We start from the raw sequence: 27,713 nt of genomic DNA on the forward strand, positions 1-27,713 counted from the left end.
TATATATATATATATATATATATATATAATATATATATATATATATATATATAATATATATATATATATGGTTATATATTATATAATAATTGAATGGGGGGGGGGAAGTTATGGCGACATGCTAACTTTCTGCCGATGTTCAGCCGTTATGCAGTGTGTGTGTTTGTGTGTGTGTGTGTGTGTGGGGGGGGGGGGGGGGGGCAGTATGCTTGTTAAGTAAGCGTCCGGATCAGCATTAATCAGCGCCTGTCGTTCGATCACCTTTGATTTAGTGGGCCGTTAGAGGCACGTGTCCAAGAATGGAAGTTTCCTTCATGGCGGGATCGGAAGTTATGGAAGCTTTCGGTCCGTTGTGAATCGGATCTTGGGTATGTTGAACGGAAATGTGTTTCTGTGAGCGCGTTACGAAAATACTGCACTTACAGGAACACTAGGGGAATCGGAAATCCCTGTCGCTGAAAGAATGTTTCAAGTGAGGTAGAAATTTGAATATGGCATACAGCCCCTTGTGGAAATGAAAATTGGGGGCCGAAGGGACTAAGTTTGTTTTATAGATCACAGACTCATAACTTATGTGGTGGATTTTGGGTGACCTTGTGGGAAGCGGGAGTTAGTTCCTACGTACTATGATTTCTTGCAACGGTTTCAGTTTGCTTTGGGATATAGCGTAATTAGGATTAACTATCTAACTTGCATGTTCATGTTTTTTCATTTACTTGCTAATTTGTTAGAGATGGATAATAAATGTTTATTTTTGGGAATCTGGGGTTTGATTCACACACACTTAGGTTAGGGGGTCTTTATTAAAGTTGAGAGAGAGAGAGAGAGAGATCGCTGTTGGACCAATCTTCGGTAATTAGCTACTTATGTCGCCAACCGTTCCCAGGTAAGCATCCCCTGCTCATGTATGAGGGAGTGTAGGGATAATATTTATCAGATTTCCTGATAACACACACGCGCGCACGCACACACACACACACATATATATATGTATGTATGTATCTGCAAATATGGGGCCCATTTCTGCAGATATTTTATGGGACATCTGGAAAAACGTTTCTTAAAAGATTGCCCTTCCAATTTTCAAACGGCATCTGTATGTATGTATGTATGTATGTGCATGAATTTTTGTCACATACACCGTGACATTTCTTCTAATCACAAATATTAAACCACAATTATCCTGTAATAACCAGCTCACTATACCTCTGGAATTTCTTACACCCGAGAGAATTATTATCAATAAGTGCTTCGTCACCAGTGACATTCGAACCGCTGCCTGGTTTAGAAACAATGATGTACAGTGGTTGTACGGTTTGAATCCCACTGGTGACCAAACACTTATCAAGGTTATTATGTGTGGTTTAACATTCGTGAATATATATATATATATATATATATATATATATATATATATATATATATATATGTGTGTGTGTGTGTGTGTGTGTGTATGCATGTATGTGTGTGTGTGTGTGTATGCATGTATGTATATATATATATATATATATATATATATATATATATATATATATATATATATATTTGTGTGTATAATGCGTGTTCGTATGTACGCGAGTGTATCTACGATTCTGTTGCCATGACATTGAATTATCATCATAATATTAGCTGGGAATATTAGAAAATGCTGGGTTTCTCTGACGCAAAAAAGACTTGCCATTCGACAGACTAAAGAGACGCTGCTCTTTCTCACATGCGAACGTCGTTTCCAATGCCTGACAATACCCAAAGGTAAGAAAGAAACAGCCTCAAGTAAGAAGGACAGTATTACTATGAAAAATTTCCATTAGAGGTTCTAGCACCAATGTTAAAAACATTTTATTTTTATCGCCGCCGATCAGCCAAAATTGACAAAAATATTGTAACTAACATAAAAAGAATTTCCCTGATTTTCATTTGTTGATCTCTTTAACACAGAAATCCGATCCCCCAGATACAATGAAAAGCCTATGAATAAACGCCGGACGAAATTCGGGTAACAACAAGAAAGTTCAAACGTCGACGAAGTTGACCGTTACATCATCTTGAAGAAATTACGTATTCATATACGACAAGGCACATTCATTTACCCGGTTCCACCGAGCTTATCATTTATGCATCTGCCTCTCCATTATCCAGAATCACAAGCAAACAAGGCTCATGCATCGCAGAATTGTGAGGCTAAATGAGGAGACTCGCCCGGAATGCGGAACATAAGAATTTAAAAGAATCTCTTGCCTGTCTAAACGCTCTTCACTCACGAGACAAGCTCTCATTTCTGAGAGCTAAATGACTATAGAATGTGGTTTTAATATTCATCTCGATGACGAGGATATATAATGCATTATGTAAAGATCAGATCATTTCCGAAGATATTACGAATTTCGCCTGATTTATTCCATTTGATGAAAACTACATATAAATATCTTTTATCATATTATATTCATATTTAAATTTTCCCTCACTTCACACCTTTCCTCTCATCCCTCTTGCATCCCCGCACAGAGAACCAACACAACCGATTAACTTCCACATGCCCAGTTAACTGTTTAAGTATACAAAATAGATCTGAAAGCCAATCCCCTCCGTCTGAAACTGGGTATTCTCTCTGGTGAGGCGAAGAAGCTATTGACAGATCAATTACATACACGCATAACTTATACAAACACACCTTTATATATATATACATGTATGTATCTAAATATATATATATATATTATATATATATATATATATATATATATATATATATATATACACACACACACGAACAAGCAAGCACACATACAAACATACCTACATTTATATATATATATATATATATATATATATATATATATATATATATATATATATATATATATATATATGTAAGACATAGGGTTTTGATTAATTATATATTGTTCGTGCATTCTCTGTAACCTGTGGAATGTGGAGGACAGTGCAGAGATAACGACCTGAGAATAGCTGATGAATGAGTTTCTAGGGGATGGCGTGAGATAAAAATGCTTAGTTTGTCGAGTCAATGTACGACAGTTTATGAACTCTTCTCAAAGTGCATTTGTGAAACTAGATGCAGCTAGAACCGCGAGGCGCTAGCGAACTGTGGTGTAGGTTCGTATGTGCGTGCGCCTCTTTCTGTTAAAAGCGTTCATACCCAAACCTATGGGAGGGATTTTGACAGAGGGCTTCGAGTCATAGGCAAAGATGCCGTGGCATTCGCCGGGGGAGTTTTTTGTCACATAGTGTTTAGTGTCCGGTTGGGAATGGGTAAGTGTTACCTTTACTTTAGCCAAAGGGGTGGCTTGTTTGATATCTTGTAAGATGTTCCATTTTATTAACTTTGTCTTTAAACTTGTGTGTGTACTTACCGGGATGTGTTCTGTATCTTTGGCAGACGGTTCTGGATTTCGGTGGGACAAAAGAGTTCCCAGGACTTTTGGGTGACTTGACAATGAGTTGTTTTAAGTTAGTCTGTAAGACTGGATTACTTAGTTAATCGACTTGGTTATTCTTGTAAATAAACGTTATGTTATGATGCAACTCTCTCATTTTCATTACCTGTTAGAATGGAGAGAAAGAGGTGGAGAGAGAGAGAGAGAGAGAGAGATAGAGAGATGGGGTGATTGCCGGGAGAGAGAGAGAGAGAGAGAAAGAGCCTGAGTGTGTAATGGAGTTATGGGGTCTGCCTTCCGTTTCGTGTCCACGCTTACCTTATAAATACATGGAGGTTTTCCCCATGTTTATAGTGGTGGCAGACGGTTAAAGAGGGGATATAAATGTTTTCTTGCTTTTCTATGCCTAGGAACGCCAATGTAGAGATGGTTGGCCAGTTAGAAAAAGGGGTAGAGAAAATGTCCGTCCGTGGGATGGGGGGACGAGGAAAGATTTTCTATTAGGGTCATCAAATTTGCCCGTACCGAGATTCTTCAGGGTGGGAGTCGTGAGACAAGCAACTCAGTCTAGTTCATGATTGAGTGTTGCTAGGGGTCATCTCACAGGTCGCGTGTGTATTGTGCCGACGAGATTTACGCGTTTTTACGAAGAATTTCGAGTTCCTTTTGTTCCCATTATGGAGTGGTGAGTGTTAAACTATTGTTTATCAAAAAGGAGTGGGTCTTTGTTTAAATATTTCAGGGTTATGGGATTGGTTCAAGAGGTCAAAACAATTTTTTCTTTCCCCATAGTGACGTGTTTTCTTTATTTGCACGTGTTTGTAATAGACGTATGCATTCGTCTTTGTTTAAAACAGAGGAGTGTATTTTTCTATGCATGGGAACTGTGCTTAGATAAGCAGATTTGGCTTAGAGACACAGAGCGGCCACAATTTTAAGGGCTCAGCATATTTCTGCAGAGAGGCGCCTTGCATTGCGAGGGTACGGGCATCCCTTGGGAGGATAGTAGCATGGGAGGTACCACTAGCCTCACTCGTGAGATAGTGCAGGGGAGGGCATTGCGAGATGGGGGGATACTACTGGTATGCCTCGGGCTGTTCTGCTGCTCGACTGAGGGGTTGTTCTCAGGGGGGGAGAAATTTTTTTTTCTCAGTGTGAAGCTCCCCCTTTCCTTTTTTTTTTTTTCTTTGTTTGTTGATAGGGCTCCTGGCCTTGACATTGGATGCTAAGATATCAGCTGATTTGATAAGTGATGAAGTGAAATGCCCGTAGAGTCTTTTTTTTTAGAAAAGAGATTTTTTTTTTTGATTTTTTTTTCTCCCTTGGATGAAGAGAAAAGGAAATAAAAAGAGATTTTTTCTTTTCCGAAAATGAGGGGAAAAGTAGTTAACATGCACGGGATGTGTTATATGTTTCTTTGTGCCTTGAAAGACACAAATATAAGGGGGATACACAGATTATTTTTTTTATTGTGTTGGAGAAATTACTTTGAAATGCCGATGATTGGTGTTGTATCTGTGTTGTGTGGCAATGGTGTTATGTCATGGTGTTGCATGCTGGAGAAATTGTATGTCATAAGATTCAGCATTACTGTTGTATGCTATTTTGAATTTCACCCTTACTTGAGATTTTTGCAAGAGAATTATTGCTATGGAGAGTTATTATATTGTTATTATAATAATTGTTTATACTTGAGATGTGTCACGGGAGGGTTTGCTTAAGTATAATTATCATTACGGGAGAATTGTTTTACGAGAGATTTGAGATATTTCTGATTATTAATAATTACAGATAATTATTCAAGGAGAATTATTACGATGAATTAATGGGAGAAGTTCTTGTGTTAATTATTTGTTGAGTTTTTGTAACTTTGGAGAATATTTCAGTGATTCACGGGGATGAGTTTTGCTGAATCTTGATGAATCTGACTGAATCTTGGTGAATTGTGTGGAATTTTGCTGAACTTTTGCTGAATTCTTGGAGAATGGACAAGCATTAACATTGGTGATATTTTTTTGTACTGATACTGATGATTTTGATGATAGCAATTTTTTTGGTGATTTTGTGATAATGATATTTCTGATACTGATTTTTATGTACTAATAGCAATCGTGGCGGGTGTTTTAATGCTGTCAAGGGAGGTGAAATCTTTTGTGATTATGGGAATAACTAAAAAACACATTGTTTTAGTTTTTTTTCCTTTTTTTTTATGAGTTCAGCAGATAATTGCTTGACATCTAGTGAGTTACGGGAGATAGTTAATGGTGCCGATGATTTTTTTTTCTCCTTTTTTTGAAATTAGCCATCGCTGACACAAGTTTTTTTTACCATGGGTGAATTTGAATTTGTTTTTTCTCTCCAGTTAGTGTGAATATTATCTCAGTTCATGACTTAGAGTCATTTAAGAGAACGTGTTCGTGTTTTAGCTATTGATGCTATAGAGAATATTAGGGAGATTTCTTGCATGTTTTGAATGCATACGTAATGGCACTACATTTTTCTCTGGATATTTATGTTCCAGAAATTGTGAGTTTTCTTGCACAATACATTAGTTGTATTTGTGACAACTTTGTGAGAGATAGGAAACTTGGTTAAGTTTTCTAGTGGCTTATGTCGTAGTGCATATGGGGAAGTCTTTGCTTAGACACTGTGAATTTGGAATTCTGTTATAATGACTTGTGGCACATTGGTGATTTTTTCTAGAATTTTCTAGACAGTTTTATTTGCCGAGTTTTTGCCCTTTTTTTAGCAGTTATGCTAAATGGAGTGAGTTTTTATAGTTTTTACTATAACATTGAGTTATTCTCTGGAGAATTGGAGTTAGAATTGAGATATAATTGAGATATATTATTTTGGAGTTATATTTTGAGATATAATATATGGGAGATATATATTTTTGGCCATTTTTGATATTTGCCAATGTGATGAGAGCTATGTTTAGTTCAATTATTTTGCAGCCATCTCTGTTGCAAATGGAGACACATATTTGGAGATTATGGGGCAATATTTGGGAGTGTGTGAGTTAGATGCCTTGAGTGCACATTTTTTTGGAGATGGGATTTCATTTTTTGATATTCCTTTTTGGAGATATATTTTTTGGAGCCTTGTTTTGTTCCACATGGAGTTATTGTGGAAATAGAGGTAAATATTTTGTATTTGCCGAAATAGAGGTGACTATTCTCTATTCCTGGACTGGTGTTTTTGTTTTTACTGACATGTGGCTATTGGAGAAATAAGAGAATAATATAAGGGGGTTGTTTATTAACCAAATGGAGGAAATATTTTTATAACCGGAGTGGTGTTATTATTGATATGATGTCTCATAATGGAGTTGGAATTAATCTTGGGCGGGTGACCTTTTTTTTTTGTGGTTATGGGAGTTTTTTTGAGCAAAGAGATGATTTCTGTGGTTCTTTTTTTTGATTTCGTGTCTATTTAGAGGCGAGTGGCATTACTGTATTAAGAGTCATATGGAGATGTGTGCATTTTTCATGTTCACAAGTGTGTTATTCTTGGAGAAATATAATTGGGGAAAAGTCATGTTGAGAGAATAAGTCTTCGAGACAAATTTTTGAACACATTAGTCATATCCTGGAGTTAATTCTGTGAAATGTGTCAGTTAGACTTTTTTTTTCTTGAGAATCATGAGTTTCCAAACTTATGTGTCTTACTAGACAATTTTTGTGCTGTTGTTTGAGCATGCGTCCGCAGGTGATTTTTCTGCTGACAGGCGATGTGATGAGCGTGTGCTGATTCTTTTCCTCTGATGGCGACAGATCAGAATTTTTGCAATATCTGGAAATGTGGCTATAGCATTTCACGAAAGCGCATGTGTGAGAGTTTGCTTTCTGGCAAATTCCATAGCTTTACATGGAGCATTTCTTGGGGAAAACGCGGGAGTTATGCATATTATACATGTATTATGTATTTTGTGATTGGGGAAATCTACTTGTGATTATTCTTTTTTTTTTATTATTATTTTTCTTCCTTTTCCTATGAGAGATATGATTTGGGGATTGAGCTTAAGTAGCATTTCTTTTTTGGACGGGAGATTTGATTTTACCGGGAGGTGTAATTTTTCGAGGGTTGCTATTTACGAAATGGGAGTTTGACATTAAGTCTCATTGTGATTAATTATTGAGCAGTAAAGGGGTTTTTGCTGTTAAAAGCTGGAGGTTTTTACTGATTTTGTGGGTTGTTTAAATATCAGCTTGCGAGAATATTTTTGGGTCTGGGTGTTACGTGATTCTTTTCTTTCTTGGGCTTATTGCGAATTTTTTCTTTTTTTTTCTTGTGAGCACATTCGAGTTCGAAATGTGAGTGCAGAATTCCGTGGAGTTGCTGTGATTTCTGAGTTGTGTGTGTGCTGATGTGTGAGTTTGGAGAATTGAGTTGGAGAACTTGATGTTTCTTTTTCTTAGAGAGTTGCGATAATGACTTATCATTTTAGTAGTCATATTTGAGGGAGTTAATTGGGAGACGTTCAGTTAGTATTTCTGACCTTTTTGAGATCATTGTTTGATAGAGGTAGTATGTTTGGGTTAATTTTCTTAGATTGACCAGTGACCTGACTGACATACTAACGCCCAAAAGTCGTTCCCCGACACCAGCAAGACGTCCACCAGCCGTGAAGAGAGGTTGCTGCCATGTTGTCCAGGGTGATTACAAGTATTTCCATGATGGGTGATCGAGAGAATTCTACAGCGTGTCTTTTGGGGATCTACAAGAAGCCGTGAGAGTCTTCTACGATGAGGGAGGCATTCCGTCTTCCTACAGTTGCTACAGCCTGCTATAGCCTGTTGCTGTCTGTTCAGCTACTTGCAGACAAGCGAAGAGGGATATTCAAGAATCCTAATGCAGAAAATATGAGAGAAAATGCGTTTTGTGTTATTGTGAGATTAAAGCGTGATAAGACTTTATTTTATAATGCCAGAGACGTGCAGTTTTTCTTATTTTATTTTAAGCCGGCCAATGTTTTATATTATATAAGCAATTTTGCTAGGCGGGGGCTAGCATATAGGTGCGAGGCCGAGCAATCTGTAAGACATAGGGTTTTGATTAATTATATATTGTTCGTGCATTCTCTGTAACCTGTGGAATGTGGAGGACAGTGCAGAGATAACGACCTGAGAATAGCTGATGAATGAGTTTCTAGGGGATGGCGTGAGATAAAAATGCTTAGTTTGTCGAGTCAATGTACGACAGTTTATGAACTCTTCTCAAAGTGCATTTGTGAAACTAGATGCAGCTAGAACCGCGAGGCGCTAGCGAACTGTGTGTTCGTATGTGCGTGTGCGCCTCTTTCTGTTAAAAGCGTTCATACCCAAACCTATGGGAGGGATTTTGACAGAGGGCTTCGAGTCATAGGCAAAGATGCCGTGGCATTCGCCGGGGAGTTTTTGTCACATAGTGTTTAGTGTCCGGTTGGGAATGGGTAAGTGTTACCTTTACTTTAGCCAAAGGGGTGGCTTGTTTGATATCTTGTAAGATGTTCCATTTTATTAACTTTGTCTTTAAACTTGTGTGTGTACTTACCGGGATGTGTTCTGTATCTTTGGCAGACGGTTCTGGATTTCGGTGGGACAAAAGAGTTCCCAGGACTTTTGGGTGACTTGACAATGAGTTGTTTTAAGTTAGTCTGTAAGACTGGATTACTTAGTTAATCGACTTGGTTATTCTTGTAAATAAACGTTATGTTATGATGCAACTCTCTCATTTTCATTACCTGTTAGAATGGAGAGAAAGAGGTGGAGAGAGAGAGAGAGAGAGAGAGATAGAGAGATGGGGTGATTGCCGGGAGAGAGAGAGAGAGAGAGAAAGAGCCTGAGTGTGTAATGGAGTTATGGGGTCTGCCTTCCGTTTCCCACGCTTACCTTATAAATACATGGAGGTTTTCCCCATGTTTATATATATATGAGTGTGTGTGTGTGTGTGATTGTTTTTCTGTGTGCGAAGTTTCCCCAACAATAGTGCCCACCATGGGAAAACAACAGCAGTCCTGGCAATTCGCTATCTAAACAGATGCGGAAAAGGCTATTAACTTTAAATTTGATGTGGCCATTGTTGAACCTATTTTGGATGCAGGACATGTCTCTAAATCGTTTTACGGCCATAAAATATAGCTGGATATAGAGAATGAAATTATGAGAGGCTGAAATTAGTTTATTTTTGCAAAAACACACACAAAATATTTATTTCAAATATTAACTTTATTACTAGCTGACCAACCCAGTGCTGCCAGGGACATCTCTGATTACAACCAATAAACTCTCTCTCTCTCTCTCTCTCTCTCTCTCTCTCTCTCTCTCTCTCTCAATCCTGTTGAGATAGTTGCTTCTTATCCCGGGTCCCCCTTCCTATTGGGGCTAAACTTGGACAGAAAGGGCATCAGGGGTGTCATTATTCATCTCAGCAACTTTGAAAACTATGGGTTAGAAACTAATATCTGTCGTTTCCAATTACTTTTATGCCACCTCCTTCCCATCCCCTTCTCATCTCCCTCCCTATTGGGGATGAACTTGGACTTAAAGAGCACTGGGAGGGTCATTAGTCTTCTCAGTGACCTCAAACACTATGGATTAGACATTAATGTCTGTCGTTTTGGTTATTTGCACATTTCACTCCCTTCTCACTCCCCTTCTCGATCAGGGTTCAACTTGGACTTGAAGGGCGTCAGGAGTGTCACTATTCTTCTCAGCGACCTCGAAAACTATGGATTAGACACTAATATCTGACATTTTCATTCCTAGATCGTAAGTATTATGTATACCTAGTTTGGTTGAAATTGCTCAATGCGCTTCAAAGTGAATGTGCAACATACACACACACACCCCCATGCACACACATGCATATATATATATATATATATATATATATATATATATATTATATATATATATATAGAATAATAACAAAGCAGAATAAAAGCATAAGTTTTTAATATGCAGACGAAAGCTTCATTGTATTCTTTAAAGAATACTTAGTAATATTACTGTATGAATACGCAATTCATTATCTTCTAATAACTACTGACAATAAAAAATAATATTAAGAAAAAACTGTTTACAACAGAATTCGTTATATTTTATTATCTCGCAGCCTGATGGAATATTTTCAGAGTGCCTTCTTGCCGCCATAAAAGCCTGTACTCGAGGGCCGCTCGTAAATCCTGATAGATTGTTATAAATTGGTGTCCAAGAGTTACCGACACTTTTCAGGGCAACAAGGTCTGGGTGAGTACTGCATCTTGTTACCGCTGAAAGTATGTCTGACCTAAACAACCTTAGGAGGAAGAAGACTCTTTCTCTTTTATTACAGCACACATATACACATCATACATCTATTTATCTATAGATATATATATATATATATATATATATATATATATACATACTATATAGTATATATATATACATATATATATTATATATATATGTATATATACATATATATATATATATATATATACATAATTAGGTACTTTAGTAGGCGGTCTACCTGCATGTTTTAGTACTAGCCCGTCGGGGGTCAAATCCCCTATGTGCATTTTACCATATCTGATCCCCGAGGCTGGCATAAAGCCAGCTTAATCTCAAACAACAACAACCCTTGGTGCTACTTTAGGGACACTTGACCCCCGACGGGCTAGAACTAAACAAGGCGAAACAGTGTAGAAATACGCAGGTAGACCGCCTACTAAAGTAGCACCCATAATTGTATATTAAAAGCTATTAGCAGCAGTGGATATACTGTAATTACGTTAATGAAATTGCAGTGGATATAATTACGTTAATGAAATTTTTTACATTTTTCTAAATAGCCTTTTAGGTCGTTAGATAAAGCAGATGAAAATTTACCCCCATTACGTATGCCCGCAAAATAAATCACTTTTATCTGAATTATTCAACGCGAGGAGTCTGTTAAAATGTAGAGAATGAATGAATTCAAGATAATCTAATCCAAAGTTGCTTCTTTACGAACAAAGTTGTCTACAGCGTCTGTTGGCTACATTTTACTGATGAAAAGACAAGAGGCATGCGTGCGTGAGTGTTATGTATAAGCTTGTTTGTAAGAAAGTGAACAAATAGGAAATATGATGAAGTAATACCTGAAAACTAATGAGCACAAATGAATCTTGGATCCTTTGGATGACTGGTGAAGACATGGGATCGTAGTTTGTTAGCTAAGGTCAAATGCTAGTATTCATCTTATAATGAAATAAAACCAGACATATTTTACTGGACTGTATCCTCCGGAAATCTATCATATGATTCATCTCCCTTGGTTAGACAATTGTTATAGATACTGACACGAACGAAGCTTTATCCGTTGGCAATGTGAATCATGTGATGGCTCCCAGGTAACAAACATGAGATGCAGTGAACATGAAATTTACCGATTTTGCTGAAGAAAGGATGACAATAGTCTAAAACGAAATACAAAACTAAACTTCTCAACCGATGGTCCAAATAAAATCCTCCATTTTTACAACCAGCTCCTCTACTATGCCTCCTTATGATAGGGAAACTCAACAAACACTTTTTACAAATCAGAACTACTTCATACGATAAACATTCTTTGCTTGACATGATCTAGCATCCTATTAAAAGGACATGACTCCATTTCTTATGTAGTACCTTGTCTTGGAGAACACACAAATTGGTATTTATGTCAATGCCAAATCACTTTCACATGTAGCATATGCATGTTGAATCTGACAAATCAAAAAGATTTATGATTTTTTTTATTTATAATCATGAGATTTAGGCTGTCAAACGAAGCACTTGGGAACTTACAGTCATACAGTTCTCAAGACAGAGAAAATACGGAGTTGGAGAGGTTGAAAAGCATGGTACAAAAAAAAAAAAAAAAAAGAATGACGCACAAGGATCTAAAGGCGAAACTGGGAGAAAACCATGAAGTTGCACTAGCAGTAATAGGTAGAGACGTTGGACAACAAAACTGCAGATAAGTAGCAGGAATCGAGGTCATGTAAAAGGCGAAAAAAAAGAGGGTGTAACATGGGGACAAAGGGGCACAGTAAACGCCCTGACGACCAAACCTGCCAACGGGGTATGCTTTTGATTGTCATCTGGTAGCTTCTTCAGTACTTTCAACTGAATGTACGGCGAACGGTAACCACCTTCCCAATAAAGAAATTTAGTTTTCTATGATTCCAACTAACCTCGCCTGTACACTACGCTCTTTTTGCATAAAGTAATTTACTCTACAAGCCCTCTAGCACGCAGGTATGCTTGACAATATCAAATAGCATCTAGAGTATATGCATATTGCAACTGACAATCAAAGAATAGGCTGGTGCTTGTCGAGGAGCAAAAGGAGTCACGGGTTTCGGGATACCTTTCCTGAAAGGCCGCTGGACAATCTGGGGAACTTAAGCCCCCAACACGGTGCACAGACTACGGCTGTTTGAAATGAATTAACCGCATCTGTTTCCTTTTTCATGGTCGTCAACTTGAAAAGCTAAACTGATTCGATTCGACCTTCAGTGCATTGAAAAACGAGTGGGATGTCTTTGACACTCATAATTACAGAAGACAAACTGAAAGTTGAATGGTTTAGATTTCTGTTAAAATACTGATCTAAATGCTGAGATATATACAGCAGATATTGATAGCTCAACAAACTATGTAAGGTGCCCGAATGCTAAAGAAAAATGTGAAATCTTTAAACATTTTATATTGTTTGCCTACATGAACATGACGGCCATTCATTTCAGAAGCTGATCTAACTATAATGAGCAAGCCAGTCTCCAGCAGCTCTTACCGAATAATGACCATCAAGGCCTCTGAAGTCAGAAAGCACACCACAGAATGAAATACAGCTATGTCTTTAAGGTAGAAAGAAGGAAATTATAGGAATCATTTCGAGGGAGTTACTCAGTGGTCTCTGTGACAGGGAGATTTTATTACAACTGTGTGTGTGTGTATATATATATATATATATATATATATATATATATATATATATAGTATATATATATATATATATACATATATATTATAATATTATATATATATATATATATATATTATATATTAATATTATATAATATAAAATATACACAAAAGGTGGGACAACAAGAGGAAATCAAATTGCTAAACTGTGCATCTATCATGACTTTTGCTTCAGTAGCAACATATCCGAGAACTGTTTTAGGTTCGAGAGTTCTTCTTACAGTATCCTTACATTACCAATTACTATGCCACTGGTTTCAGCAACGTCAATGATGTCATTCCAGCTCTCCAACGCATGCATAGATCTAATGTTAATTTGTGGCTATCTGTTCTTAGTTTATACATACATACATCATACATACATACATACATATGTGTGTGTGATTGTATCTACATATAAGTTACATATATAATTATATAATATTCATATAATAAGGCTGTTTAAAGCTTTGAAGAAATATTCTTCGTTTCTTTATCTAATTCATTTTTTCTTTCCTTATAAACTTGAAGAATACTCTGTATATATGCTATTTATCACACAAACAAATCACGACCACAAAAGCAGGTAGACAGCCAAATAAACTGATGAATACTCACAAGATTTTTCATCTTTCTACGAATCATTTATCTGATCAATTCCGAACAGATAATCGGTATTTCTTGGGTGTATTTCCCGTCGGCGCTCCAGATTAAACTAATGAGATGGACTAAATCATACCTGCAATAAGCTGCAGGTGTTTTACGGACGGTTACCTTTCTAACACCAAGCCTTCCAATTTATCAGGACGCGGGGAGAATATTTCCATTTTACTCTTGTTGATCGCAACTAATTTATAGCAGGGGAGAGAGAAAAGTAAGTCTTTACAATTCCAGTATTTCGGCAGTTTTTTTTTTCTCTCTCTCATATTCATTCGCCTTTCCTGATGACAAAAAAAATAGTTGAGAGACTCTCAAAAAATCTCAGAAACATAAAGAAAAATTAATTATTATCTCACAAAATAAATGTTAAACATAATCCTATCAGATATTTTACAGATTATACGGAGTACTACCTCGTGCGGTTTTTTCCTTATATACAGATTAACATGAAACATTCAGCATTTTAGACATCAGTAAAATAGGAAATAATTTGGACAGATGCGAGTTTGAACGTGTAGAAAGATCTGGAAGGAACTAAAAATAAATAATAGTTAAACTCCAAATAACACTAAAAGAGAGAGAGAGAGAGAGAGAGAGAGAACCACTACTCTAATTAAAGTATCAGGAAATGACGGTGTATTCAAGAGTTCAGTTTCATCTTTTCTTCCCTTCAAGCAGAAACCTAACTCACTAATTAATAAATAAAAACGAATAATAAAGAAACCAATCCAGCATTTCCATACCATAAAGTATTTGTGGTTGTATGTATGTATGTATGTATGGTATGTATGTATCCATGTATGTATGTATGTATATATATATATATATATATATATATATATATATATATATATATATATATATATATATATATATATATATATATATATATATATATATATATATATATATCTGCAAGGCTTTTCGACTTACCGCCCTTTACGTAGCCAAGTAAAGGACAAGAAGTCGAGAGGCCTTGGAGATTCCATCGCTTCTCCTTCCTTCGTGGATTTGGACTTTATTTATATATTTATCACGTTCCATATTTTCCCGATTTCAGTTATACACACACAAACAAACTTATAAATATATATATAATAATATATATATATATATATATATATATATATATATATATATATATATATACTATATATATATCAAACATAAAACCAACCATTCCTACAGTTTGTATCGATACTTCTATTATGTTATATAATTTGTCAGCACTTCTCTGACATATCATTCACTCTTTCTCCTACCCCATTCTATATTTCTTTACAGTTCTTCTACAAGCTTTGCTATTATTTTGCCCTTTATTTCATCAAATCTATTAATTTTAATCCTTTCTTCTCCAACTTTTATTTCACCCGCCAGTCACTATTTCGCTCATTTTCTCAAATTATTTCCTCTCACAGCTATTTAAAAAACTTTAAGAATTAAAATCGATTGAAATATATTAGTTATTACTTCTCTGTCTTTTTCAACTGTTACTCAATATGTTTACACATATCTATGGGAACTTCCTTTCCTGCGTACTCTTCCAAAGCTTTGTTTTCCTTCTTCCAAATAATAAATTATACCGTCTTCTACAACATTTATTATTCCTTTCACATATTCTTATAAATCTTATTCGTATTATTATAATTATTCATTTTAATCAATCTCTATCCATTTTACCTCGTACGTCTTTCACTGATGCAATGCACATTTGTATTCCACCTCTTCAAACTAATTAATTTTCTGCCAACATTTTTTGATCACCATAAGACTCCCATTTGAACGCTTGTGAAAATTCATTCATATAAAAAAACACTATTCACATATATATATATATATATATATATATATATATATATATATATATATATATATATATATATATATGAAAATAAACGGCCCATAAAACACTATTTGAACGTTGCAACCATATATTTCGAGCACTCCCTCCTGTGCTCCTGATCACTGATAAAATATGGACATAGGATGTTTACAAGAGTATATAAACAAAGCATATGTAGGTGTGGCAGTAAGTCTCTATTGGTGACCCAGGCAGGATGGGAATTAAACTATTCCCTGGTGTCTTTTTGGTCTCATTAACTCCCGTCTGGCGACTCGTCCGGTGGTCAGATGTTCTTGAACAACTGCTTGAGAAGAGGCGCCTAAGGATTAACTCGTCGATGTCATCCGATTTCCCGTGTCCTCCTGACAGGTTCATATTGTTGGTTTGATTGATGATAGCAGATTCCAGCATCTCCTTTTTTACAGACAGCTACTTTTGTAAAACAGCTCTGCCCGACTCCAGTTCACATTACGGCCTTTATCCCTAGTGTGTAGGAAAATCCCCGAGTTCTCTGATGCATATCGCACTGATCTTTTGTGCTCTGCTAATCTTTGCAAGATGGATCTACAAGTTTCCTCAACCTAAATCTCATTACAAACGGAAGTTTCATTATATTGTTGAAATCTATTTGTTTGTTGTGAGTGGGACCTCTATAGTATATTGTATTTGCTCCTTCCTGGGTCATCAATGGAGACTTACTGCCACACCTACATATGCTTTGTATATACACTCTTAGGAAACATCCTATGTCCATATTTTACCAGTGATCAGGAGCACAGGAGGAAGTGCTCGAAATATATGGTTGCAACGATGAAATACTGTTTTATGGGCCTTTTATCTTCATATTATACTGTTGTATTACAGTAAAAGACATTCATATATATATATATATATATATATATATATATATATATACATACATATATATATACATATGTATATGTATATATATATATATATGTGTGTGTGTGTGTGTGTGTGTGTGTGTTCTAAATACATATATGCAACCACAGGCCGTGAATGGAAGGAGAATTAGGTGACGTTTACAACTGACGCACATTTGCTTGAAGATAGCTTAGAGAACCTGCAAAATCCAGTGGAATAGTTTACAATAAAAGCTGAAAACAAGTCAAATACAAGAGTAAGGTTATAAGGGGAAACAGAAGGTACAAATTGAGGCAATGAATGTTAATTTGGATAAGTATGAGTGATGAAAACCAAAGAACAGCTGACACAGAATATCTAAGGAAGCAAACTTTGGAAACTTTGAAGGATTTACTCAGCTAACTCTCCTTCATTGAAGAGACGTGTGGATTCTAAATGCTGATGAAGGGAAGAGAAAAACCCTGTTGGGATGAATTGGTAACATACGACATAAGGCGTTAGAGCAAGAAGTAGGCAATAACTAAGAGTGAATGATTTAGAAGTGGGGTGGGGGTGGGGGTGGAGGGAGGGAAATAAGTAGAATAAGCGAAATAGATGGGGGTGAAAGGGGTATCAGAAAGGAACAGTCTTCATTTTCAAGAAGTTCATGACTACGTGCAAGACAGTTGATCTCTAGTGAAAGTATATTCAGGGGCTAACGTTGTGTGGAAGTTTTCTGTACAAGAGGTTCATTTACATTTCAGCGGTCAATAGCGTGAATTTGGCAGGGACCATTAACTTAATGTTGAACACACACAAACACACACACACACATATATATATATATATATATATATACATACACAAATATATATATTACCATATGTACACACACACACATATATATATAGGTGTGTGTGTATGTGTGTAACTCTGTATGCAAATTATGATAATTATACCACCTTTAATGCTATCAAGTACCAAAATAACAGAGGCGAGCCCTGTAACGTTTCAGCAAAAATTCTAGGCTCTTTCCAGTCAGCCAACCAAAAGAGAGAAAAACATTGTTATCGTCTTAAAAAATACTAAAATATTCACCACTTGAAATCTACGTGCGGGAAGTTCAGATAATGAACAGACACTCGACATTTTACCCAAAAGTTGAAAATCAAAGTAAATGAAGCCTAAGGAGGAAGCCTCACTTGAGTGAAAGTTTCCCACAAGTTAATGGTCACTCCTTCCTAAATCTTAACTTCCTTATAATATATAACTATTCTTCTTCAGGCCATTATTTATTCTACTTAAATGAGTTTATTTTTAGTAATCAACGAAATGGCTAACCAATGCACGTGGTTCATCGGCTTCACTAAACCCCCCGACCATTTACTGGCAATTTTTCTGAAATACTTTAATGAACTTCAGGCAGCAACGAAAGTTGCCAGATATCTTGACGCAACCAATACCCGAGGGAGAATTGGTCAAAGTTAAGCAGTTTTCCGCACTCTCCCCCACCCCCCAACACGTAGTTTAATATACGACAAGCCTTTTAAAAAGTAGAACAGAAAAATTACAAACACCTAAACATAAAATCTCCAATATACTATAATTCTTAGATATTGTTGTCAGTGACAGTTCACAGTTCACACAGCGAAGTAAAGGATACGAAATATTATGTCAGAAATTTACAAGTATGTACATATCAACAATTTAAACGGAAAGGCTGACAGAAAGAAAGAACCGATATTCAACGTATCGAGACGATGAACTTATTGAAAGCTTATTTAACATTCTACTGGTTAAGTGGTTACTGATGCGTACGTATTTAAAAAAACATAGCATGGCTGGGTATGGTATCCGAAGTCTGCCCAGAATGAGAAAAAGGCAAATGTGAGACTTGAAGGAATTCTAAAATCTTCCTACGTAGGACGACGTTAAAAATAGCACACCTCATTTACAGGAGAAGCACATAAATGTGACGTTCTTATCCTACAGTCCTTTCTTATGATGGAAAATACCGGCGGAGGGAAATATACTCGCACCAGCAAACACATACGCACATGGAGGCATAATAAATCACAATACCAGACATACTTTTGCCAAAGTAAAAAAATCGACTGAGCGACTATCTCACTCAGGCTTCCTCTCAAATATGTCTGCTCAACATTAGTTTAGCTGAAATGTAATTTGTCTCTCACTCATCGCATTTTTACTAATGTGTCTTCAGGAACTCTTTCCATAATGTCCTAACTTCTTCATCCTCTAATATCAAAAGTTATTCGCTGTTAACCACTGTCTAACCGGCAATAGTAAGTGGATAGGCAATCGTAAAAGAATAGATGACAGTCAAATTAAAAAGAAAATTCTGTAGTAATAAATGCGATGAAGGTAGAGAAGAATAAAAGCGAACAAAAAATATTCTGTCAATATCGACAAGGTTAGCAAGGCCTCTGAATAAAATACATTTGTTTGTATCTCCCACACCATCTCTCTCTCTCTCTCTCTCTCTCTCTCTATGTATGTATGTATATATATACGTATATATACATATAGATATGTGTATGTATACATGCACACACACAAACATATATGTATATACTATATATATATATATATATATATATATATATATACGTATATATATATATATATATATGTATATATATATATATATATATGTATATATATAGTATATATATACACTTATATATATTATATATTAGCGAACCAACCCGGCACAGGATAACTCTTGAATGACAACAGATAATCTCTCTCTCTCTCTCTCTCTCTCTCTCTCTCTCTCTCTCTCTCTCTCTGTCAACCCCTTCCCAACCCCCAACCCCTTTGGTGCCAGTGGTGTCTTACCCCCACAGTATTCTTTTCCAGATAGTAAACCATATGTATACTAAAAATTAGACATGATAAATTCGTAAAGTTTAATTAGTTACCAAGTCTAAGAGCAGAACCTGCCCCCGTTTCAGGGAAGCCCTTTCCTTCTCACCCCCACCCCCCTTGGTGCCCTTTGGTACTAGTGATGTCTTAACCCCACAGTGCCGATTTCTGTATAGTAAGTCATATGCATACCAAGCTTGGTTGAAATTGTTCAATGCGTTTCAGAGTTATGCTGGAACATACACACACACACTACATAATACATAATACATACATCCATTTATGTATACATAAATATATATATATATATATATATATATATATATATATATATATATATATATATACTTATATATATATATATATATATATATATATATATATATATATATATATAATGCAGATAGGAAGAGGGAAAGACAGAAGATGCATAAAGTTTATTTCATGCAGAGGCCTTACGAACCTTGCGTATGTTAGTAAAATAATTCAATGTCCGCTTCTGTAATACTCTTCCTTATATATGTAATTCTATTCACTGCTTAATAACCAGTGGAACACCTTCTCAAATACTACTTAGGAAGAGATACAGTAACTAAGAGGCTAAAAAGCAAAGCAACTTTTCGATAAGAAATGGGTTAAATTATATTAATTACAGGTTTCATAAGTTAAGCCCACACCAGTTTATTGTTCATAACGCTACAGATTAAGCAGAGTGAAGAAATCCTTGAAATCTACATTACCTAATCCCTCAAACCTGGATCTTGGTTATTCGCTACTTCTGACTTCAAGTGCAGGGAGCTTACCTGTGTGACAAATGAAACAGTACATTAAAATCATAATAAAAACAAGTTCTACCACAAGCAAAGTAAAAGTTGTAAAATTAAATGGAGTTTGGAAGTTTAGGCACATCAATTTAATAAAAGTTTAAATTCATACATGTATAGAATAATATAAAAAAAACAGAAAGCACAAAATTTTTTTTCTATTTTCAGTGGATTTAAAAATGTATAAAATGAGTCTAAACAGCTTCGTCTGGTGAATTCCTATTTTGCGATATATCCAGGAAGTATGACGTCACTCCATTATATTGAAAGCGATCGAAGCATGGCAACACTACTGCGTTCTTAACAAATTTGTTAAATCAAATGTTGGCATTGAAAGTGCTTTTTCATGATGTGTGAGAACTTAAAATGCTACAAAATCTCCTCTAATTATATATCTGTACACCTGACTGAAAAACAGGGTTGCATAAATTAAAAACCTGAACAGATATTTGTGTCCGAGATAGTATCAGATATACCTCGCAAATATGGACCTCATTATCTCATGAGAGAGAGAGAGGAGAGAGAGAGAGAGAGAGAGAATACGCTCTTTCCCCAAACCAAAAATCTATTTCAAAAAAAGAAATAAAATACATTAAAAAAATGCAATAAGAATTGAACTTAAGTGTTTTATTTATGACGTGAGAACGTCAGTGGTGTATACTGCTTTCTCAGTTACTATTCAATAACATGTTAAAAACGTCCTGCAGAGAGATTTACAGCAAAAAGTTTATAAATACAAAATAAAAGACTTGTGAATACGTACAAGATATCCAAAAGGTAAAATTTGTAACCTTGACATGGGAACAAAAACTCATAAAAATTCGATAAAGCAATGGCAGACTCACCTACATTTGACTGGCGTCAAAAGGTCCTTACAATATTGTAGATTGTAAACCTGTCCAAAAAATCTACCTCATATGGATAAAAGAAATTTAGTACGGGTACAAATAACCCACCCAAAATTTCAAGCAATGACGATTTTCGCTTGAGGTAACAACCTAGTCTTAGCATTACTCAGTATCCAGCTTAGCATCATATGAAATTTATGTGAATTCTTTCGAAAACAATATTTAGACAGGCACTGTTTGCTCTCATATTCACGCTCGTTCAATCGGTTGTCTGTATCATTTATTATATTTGAATAACTGCACTGCTTTCCTGTAACTCAGCTAGTCACCATGGTTTTAAAGCACGGTAAGGATAAAACAAACTATTCTGAATACATAAATATCCTTTAAAGACGGTATTCCTAGTATTAATTATTAATTGCTCTTTAGGGGCTTATACCTAAATAATGTGTATAAACATTATATATATATATATATATATATATATATATATATATATATATATATATATAATATATATATTATATATATATATATATATATATATATATATATTCTTGGATTTGCACACAGTCGCCTGTCCTTTTGGAGTAACCTCATTTAAAGACAATCTACTAGCATGTTATCACAGGATTCTGGAAAATATCCAGAACAAGTAACAATCTAGACTTTTTGCGAACAGTACAGTACGTAATTTCTTCACGTGAACTCACGTACTGTATTGTTCGCAAATAGTCTAGGTTGTTGTTATTCTGAATATTCTTTAAAATCCTGTGATGACGTCATGCTGACAGATAGCCCTAAAATGAGGTTGTCCAGCGGAGAGCAGACGAATGCGTGCAAAAACACGAGAAGGAAATAAGAAATGCCAATAAAATATGTCTGGACGTTAGATACATATATTTTATAATGTTTAAAATCCTGATAGGCAACCAAAAATAGATCAGTTGTGACTGTCCTTTCATAATATAATAATAATAACAATATTACTATTATCATTAGTAATAGCAGTGGAGTCTTTATAAAAAATATGTATTAAGAGAGTTTAATTTATCTTTACTACGGTGTAAATTATTAGGAAACAATAATAATAAATTGTTGATTCACAGAAAACCATTGAAGTTATTGAAATGTAAAGAGGTGAAACAGACAACGGACAGACTGAGCGAGCGTAAATAATTGAGTTAATAGAACGGATTATGAAAGTGCCTGTCTAAACATCATTTTCGAAAGAATTCACTTTTTTAACTAGATAACTATAATACCGATATCAACGAGAAAATTTTTCATTGATATCTGAATGCTGCCAAAAAAATACGACGCGAAAATCGTGTCGAAATGAACTATCCAGGTTTTTTTTACTAATATTGTATTAAAAATCTTCAAACATGTTGACCCTCAATATCGAAGTCGACAATTAATTTTTTTTCTAGTATAATAGGCGACAGTTGTGATATATCAGCTGGTTAGAAAGAATGGACTACATCACCAATTTAATAAACAACAAAATTGGTGTAAAAATCGCCACTTCTTTTGTCAATACATTCCCACTCGCAGATAACTGGGAAAAAATCTATTCCCAGTAATAAAAAAATATAATTTTTTCCTCGGTATTTACTAGCACTTGAATGAAGTATAAACTGCCTTGTTTTGATTTCATTAATACTTTCTCAAAGAATGACTTTCTTTTCTTCGTCTGACTTCAGTTACACTACCTGAAAGACTTGCTTTCCTTGTTCACCTTTCAGTAAAGCAACACAACAATCTCTTTCAATCACCTACAGACCTCTTTTGAGGAGAAAAAAAATAATGTAGCCCTTAGGAATCCACAATTTTCAAGTATAATACATCCTCAGTAGGAGAGGTAAAAATAAATTCATTAACTTAGTCGATTTCATAACCCCTTTCCTATTGAAAAGAACAGTATTCTTAGAACTGAAATAGACAACAAGCCTATTAAAGGTTTCATAAAAAAAAAAAAAAAATAACTAAAGCGATCAGATTCAGTTTCAATTTCATAATCAAGCCTTTTGACAGGAAAAATGGCAAAGATACCAACTAAAACTACTAAGTGACTGCGCAAGAACAACAACAATAGTAATAACATGAAGCAACTACCATTAACAAATCATTGTTAAAACAGTTCTCAAGATGACAAAAAGCTCCCGTCCGTAAGAAGCCCATTGGAGTAGCCAATACCACGAGAAATTTATCCTATGGCAGCTGAAGAAATTGAAACCGAGCTACTCCTGCCACATACCTACTAGGGCCAAAAATGGCACTCCCTTACAAAGGACGCAGCTCAGCTATGCTGTTCTACCTTATACATTCCTACAATTACCTTCGGTGCAGGAAGAGATTTGGCACCCTCGGAGTACCCAGAAAGGAAATTTATGAATGGAGACCAGCACTTTCAGAGTACCACCAAAAAGCCACACCAGAGGAGAGATTCTTCCTGTAAGCCGTTCTGAGGAAGGTGAAGATCGATGGTTGACATTGCAAGAGTGTCTTTCAGAGTGTACGCTTCCTCCAAGGCCTCCTGAGGGAGATGAAAAGACGACGATGCTTTCTTCAGGAGAGGAGGGGAAAAAGAGGAGACCCTTTATATTTCAATTAGCAAATACTGAAAGCATCATCTTTTTTATCCAAAAACTACTTTGTTCTGGTGCTTCTGTATTTGGATAATACAATGTTTAGAATCACAGTCCCATTACCAGTAACAATCAATTCATGAAGGCTGCTAGAGGTCATTCAATAATAATTCAAGATAAAACGCGATGCAGAAGTTTACAAGCGTAGAGCCACCCCAGACTGGCAGTGTAATGCCATCATCGAACCAAACGTTAAAAAAAAAGAATGAAGAAAAAGGAAAGGGCCTAAAATGAGAAGGAAGCCATACACAATTCTTAAAAGAGAAAGTATGTCAGAATCAGATCAAACAAAAGGTCGACTGTAGAAGCATGTAAACAATAGCCAGGAACGAACATCCCTAACACCTCTATAAGTAAATGTTAATTATATATTTAAAAGTGAAGACAGCGAAGGGCTTCTCATATAAGATTCCGGGTGCTTTCATTTCAGTAAGAAATGAATGGTTTCACCCCTTAGTTAGGCAAGAACCTCATCTGTCTGAAAAAGGATTGATTTTTAGTGGTGTGCTCCTACTGAACAAGAGCAGGAAGGTAATATGAGAAATAATTACTTATTACAGGAACATTTCTCCTCAACATCTGAAAGTGCTGGCAAATAACACCTTACAGAGAAACACTTGGGAAAATGACATCAGTCCCCTAATATGACTGAGTTGGTAGTTTTTGTTTATTTTTACCCATGTCACAAAATTATATAAAGCCACTAAAGACTTTACACTACTACAACTCTACCACACCAAAATGAAGCTCTATGAAACGACTTAGGAAACCATTTAAAGAAACCTGGAAAATTAGAACGTTTACATTAACAACAAGTCGTGTTTTATTAAAACATAGTCCATAATTTTTCTTACAAACAGTTCAGGTAATTTTTGAATTTTATTATACAATAAAATAAAGATATTATTGAGACAAACGCGGTAAACAGATTTGCATCCATTTAGCTAATCTCCAAACAAAAGAGACAGAGACAGGAAAAAGTGGGACCATAAAAATACCTTTTCACGTTAATTTCTTATCTGGAGGCACTTAACGTGGTTAGAAACTGTTGTGAGTCCTTTAGATTAAAGGATGCCTTAAAACCGAGTTTTATTTACTATTTTTTTTTACAAATTTAGTGTAATTCATCAATGACATCTTGTCTTAACTTATACACAAGAAAAATCGAAACAATAATACAACCATGCTTCTTTGTCGAGCTATACCAACAATACCAGTAAGTAATTCTTTCAAACTAATTATTAAAACAAAAGATTCGATTTCATTTAGTATGTTAAAGTACACTCCCATCTTGTGTGCGTGTGCGTGCGCGTGTGTGTGTGTGTGTGTGTGTGTGTGTGTGTTTGTGTGTGTGTGTCAAAATAGGTGTCAGAAACTTAGTTCAAAGGTTCCAAAGTGGTCAGAATGCTTTGGTCAGGCAAAATTTCACAAAGAGTTCTTTCTCTAAGCCCTTATTTTTCCGTTTTCTGCACAGTTAGCAGACCGATGCACTGAGCTGAATATAAAAGGAATCACAAAAGGGAGGATAAATGGAAAAGTTGTTCTCCCAGAAACGTTTTGGCCGCATCCAAACTCCAATTTAAAAATCGTGTCTGAAAAAGTTACAAACCGGAAGTACAGAGGACTCCGCTTGAGGATACAGGACCCCGCACTATCAATCCCAAATACCAATTGCGCGCGTAAAACTATACCACATGGAAGAACCTTCCGAAATAAAAACAATACCTGTCAGAAAAATTTCAAGAGCAGACCTCTCAATAACTGCAAAAGTAATATTTCAGCATTATAGTTATCAGTGAAGAAAGTGTTCACAAACAAGTGCGATGTATTACTAATAAAAGCATAGAATTTAAAATCAAGAGCAATCAGAGACCGCAAACTACCGCCAAGGCCGCACTCCACATTCAAATTGACCCGAGTCACTTCTAATGCCTCGCTAGGATACGAGACCGTCACATTACTATGTCAATTAAAATGTGGTCAGTTCACTGCCAGTCATAAGGTCTACCGGTTGTGATATTTTCGCAAAACTTTACCTATAATATTTTGGATAATCTTGACAACAAACAAGAAAAAAATGTTAGTCAAATCAAAAACGATCGTCCAACTTCACTAAAAGATGTAATGAATTTCACTTTCTTACGATTAAGATTGGTGCATTGTTTGATTTACTAAATATTAAAACTATAGCTGATTAGCAAATAATTTTGATTAAACAATATTCTGAGATCTGCTTAATAGTTGAAATTGAAGCTTGCTTCTATAAAATCAAAGTAACTGAATTGCATCATTTTATAAGAGAGATTAAGGCAATTGCATTCCACGGGCAACAATTTTAATCATATTTACAACATTCACCTCCAAATAATACAGTGGAATATATACGAGGCAAATGCACTGACAACTAAAGAAAAGCTAAACAAAGCTCCAAGAATACAGGGCAGTGAAGAGCAGCAATATAACATCTCATTAATTTTGCTTTCCTAAGCTTACTTCAAATCCTAAAGCTACGGAATATTTACAACACTTGCATTCCTTAACACATTTCGACGTGTTAAGGAATGCAAGTGAAAGTACCTCAGTTCCTGAGGTACTTTCACAAAACATTACATAACAGAATGCGCTTCGCTAAAACAACGTAGGAAAACATTGGCCAAATAGAAGACAAAAATTAAATCTGAAGGAACAGCAGAATTTCCAGAAACACGATTCATCGCGACAATTTAAACTCCCTGCTTATTTTTTCAGTATCCTTAGTTAATATCTACTTTAATTCCTTGCTAGCTACTTCCACTTCATTGAATCTTAAGTACACTTCAGTTAAAATGAGAGCTCCATAATGAAATTACAGGAACGCTATGGTTTTTTCTTACCGCTGACTGTAGTGATTGAAGATACTAAAGTCTCATTAAATTTTAAAGGGGTTCTAGATGTACTTACACATTATTTATATATATATATGTGTGTGTGTGAGCGTGTGTAATATATTTTGATATGTATGTATGCATATATATAAATATATATTCCATCATTCAATGTAGACGTGATGTTTATAACACAACCATCTAGAAGGTAGTAACGAAATGACTTGAACTAAGCGCTTTCCTGTATCTGTACACCTCATCAAGGGTCAGGTACAGGTACCAAAAAAGTAATAAACGAGTCGCTAGAAGACTTCGTGTTGAGATAGAGTTGACGAAATATCAGTATAATGGTGTTTGAAAACAAATCAGGCATTATCTTTGCTTGGCACAAGGATCGTTTTTATCTTATAACGAAGACTTCTTGTGACTTTCTAAGAACGTGTATCTGAACCCAGATGACATGTGGGAATAAATGGAAGCCCCTCGGTTCAAGTCATTTTCTTTTCACTTTCACACACATACTTTCATACATGCATTCACACATACATTTATATATAGATATATATATATATGTATATGTATCTATATATATATATATATATATATATATATATATATATATAAACATATTGTGTGTGTGTATAAAATTTATGTCTGTGAGGGTGTGCTTTGTGATTTCATTTATGGCTGCATATATATGCATTGGCATAAATATCGATTATCGAAGACATATATTTTACTTAGTGAAACTTGAAAAACATTGTACCTGAAAAGTACCTAGAGCAATTAAATATATTTGCATGCAAGCATTGTGTACACACACACACACACACACACACACACACATATATATATATATATATATATATATATATATATATGTGTGTGTGTGTGTGTGTGTGTGCGTGTGTGTGCGCGC

General features: G+C 35.3%; 1 protein-coding gene across 6 annotated transcripts in view; it reads right to left on the reverse strand.

Annotated features, from left to right (window-relative positions):
* The window catches only part of LOC135219418 (cGMP-dependent 3',5'-cyclic phosphodiesterase-like), a 690,625-nt gene that overhangs the window by 477,753 nt on the left and 185,159 nt on the right, over positions 1–27,713 (reverse strand). The window contains exon 2 of one of the 6 annotated variants that reach the window (XM_064256183.1): positions 20,348–20,410. The exons of the other annotated variants lie outside the window; for them this stretch is intronic. The gene's annotated coding sequence lies outside the window, so the exon portion shown is untranslated. The remainder of the gene's footprint in view (positions 1–20,347; positions 20,411–27,713) is intronic. 6 annotated transcript variants of the gene reach the window in all.

This window comes from Macrobrachium nipponense, chromosome 1 (assembly GCF_015104395.2).
Source record: "Macrobrachium nipponense isolate FS-2020 chromosome 1, ASM1510439v2, whole genome shotgun sequence".
Classification (NCBI taxonomy): Eukaryota; Metazoa; Arthropoda; class Malacostraca; order Decapoda; family Palaemonidae; genus Macrobrachium; species Macrobrachium nipponense.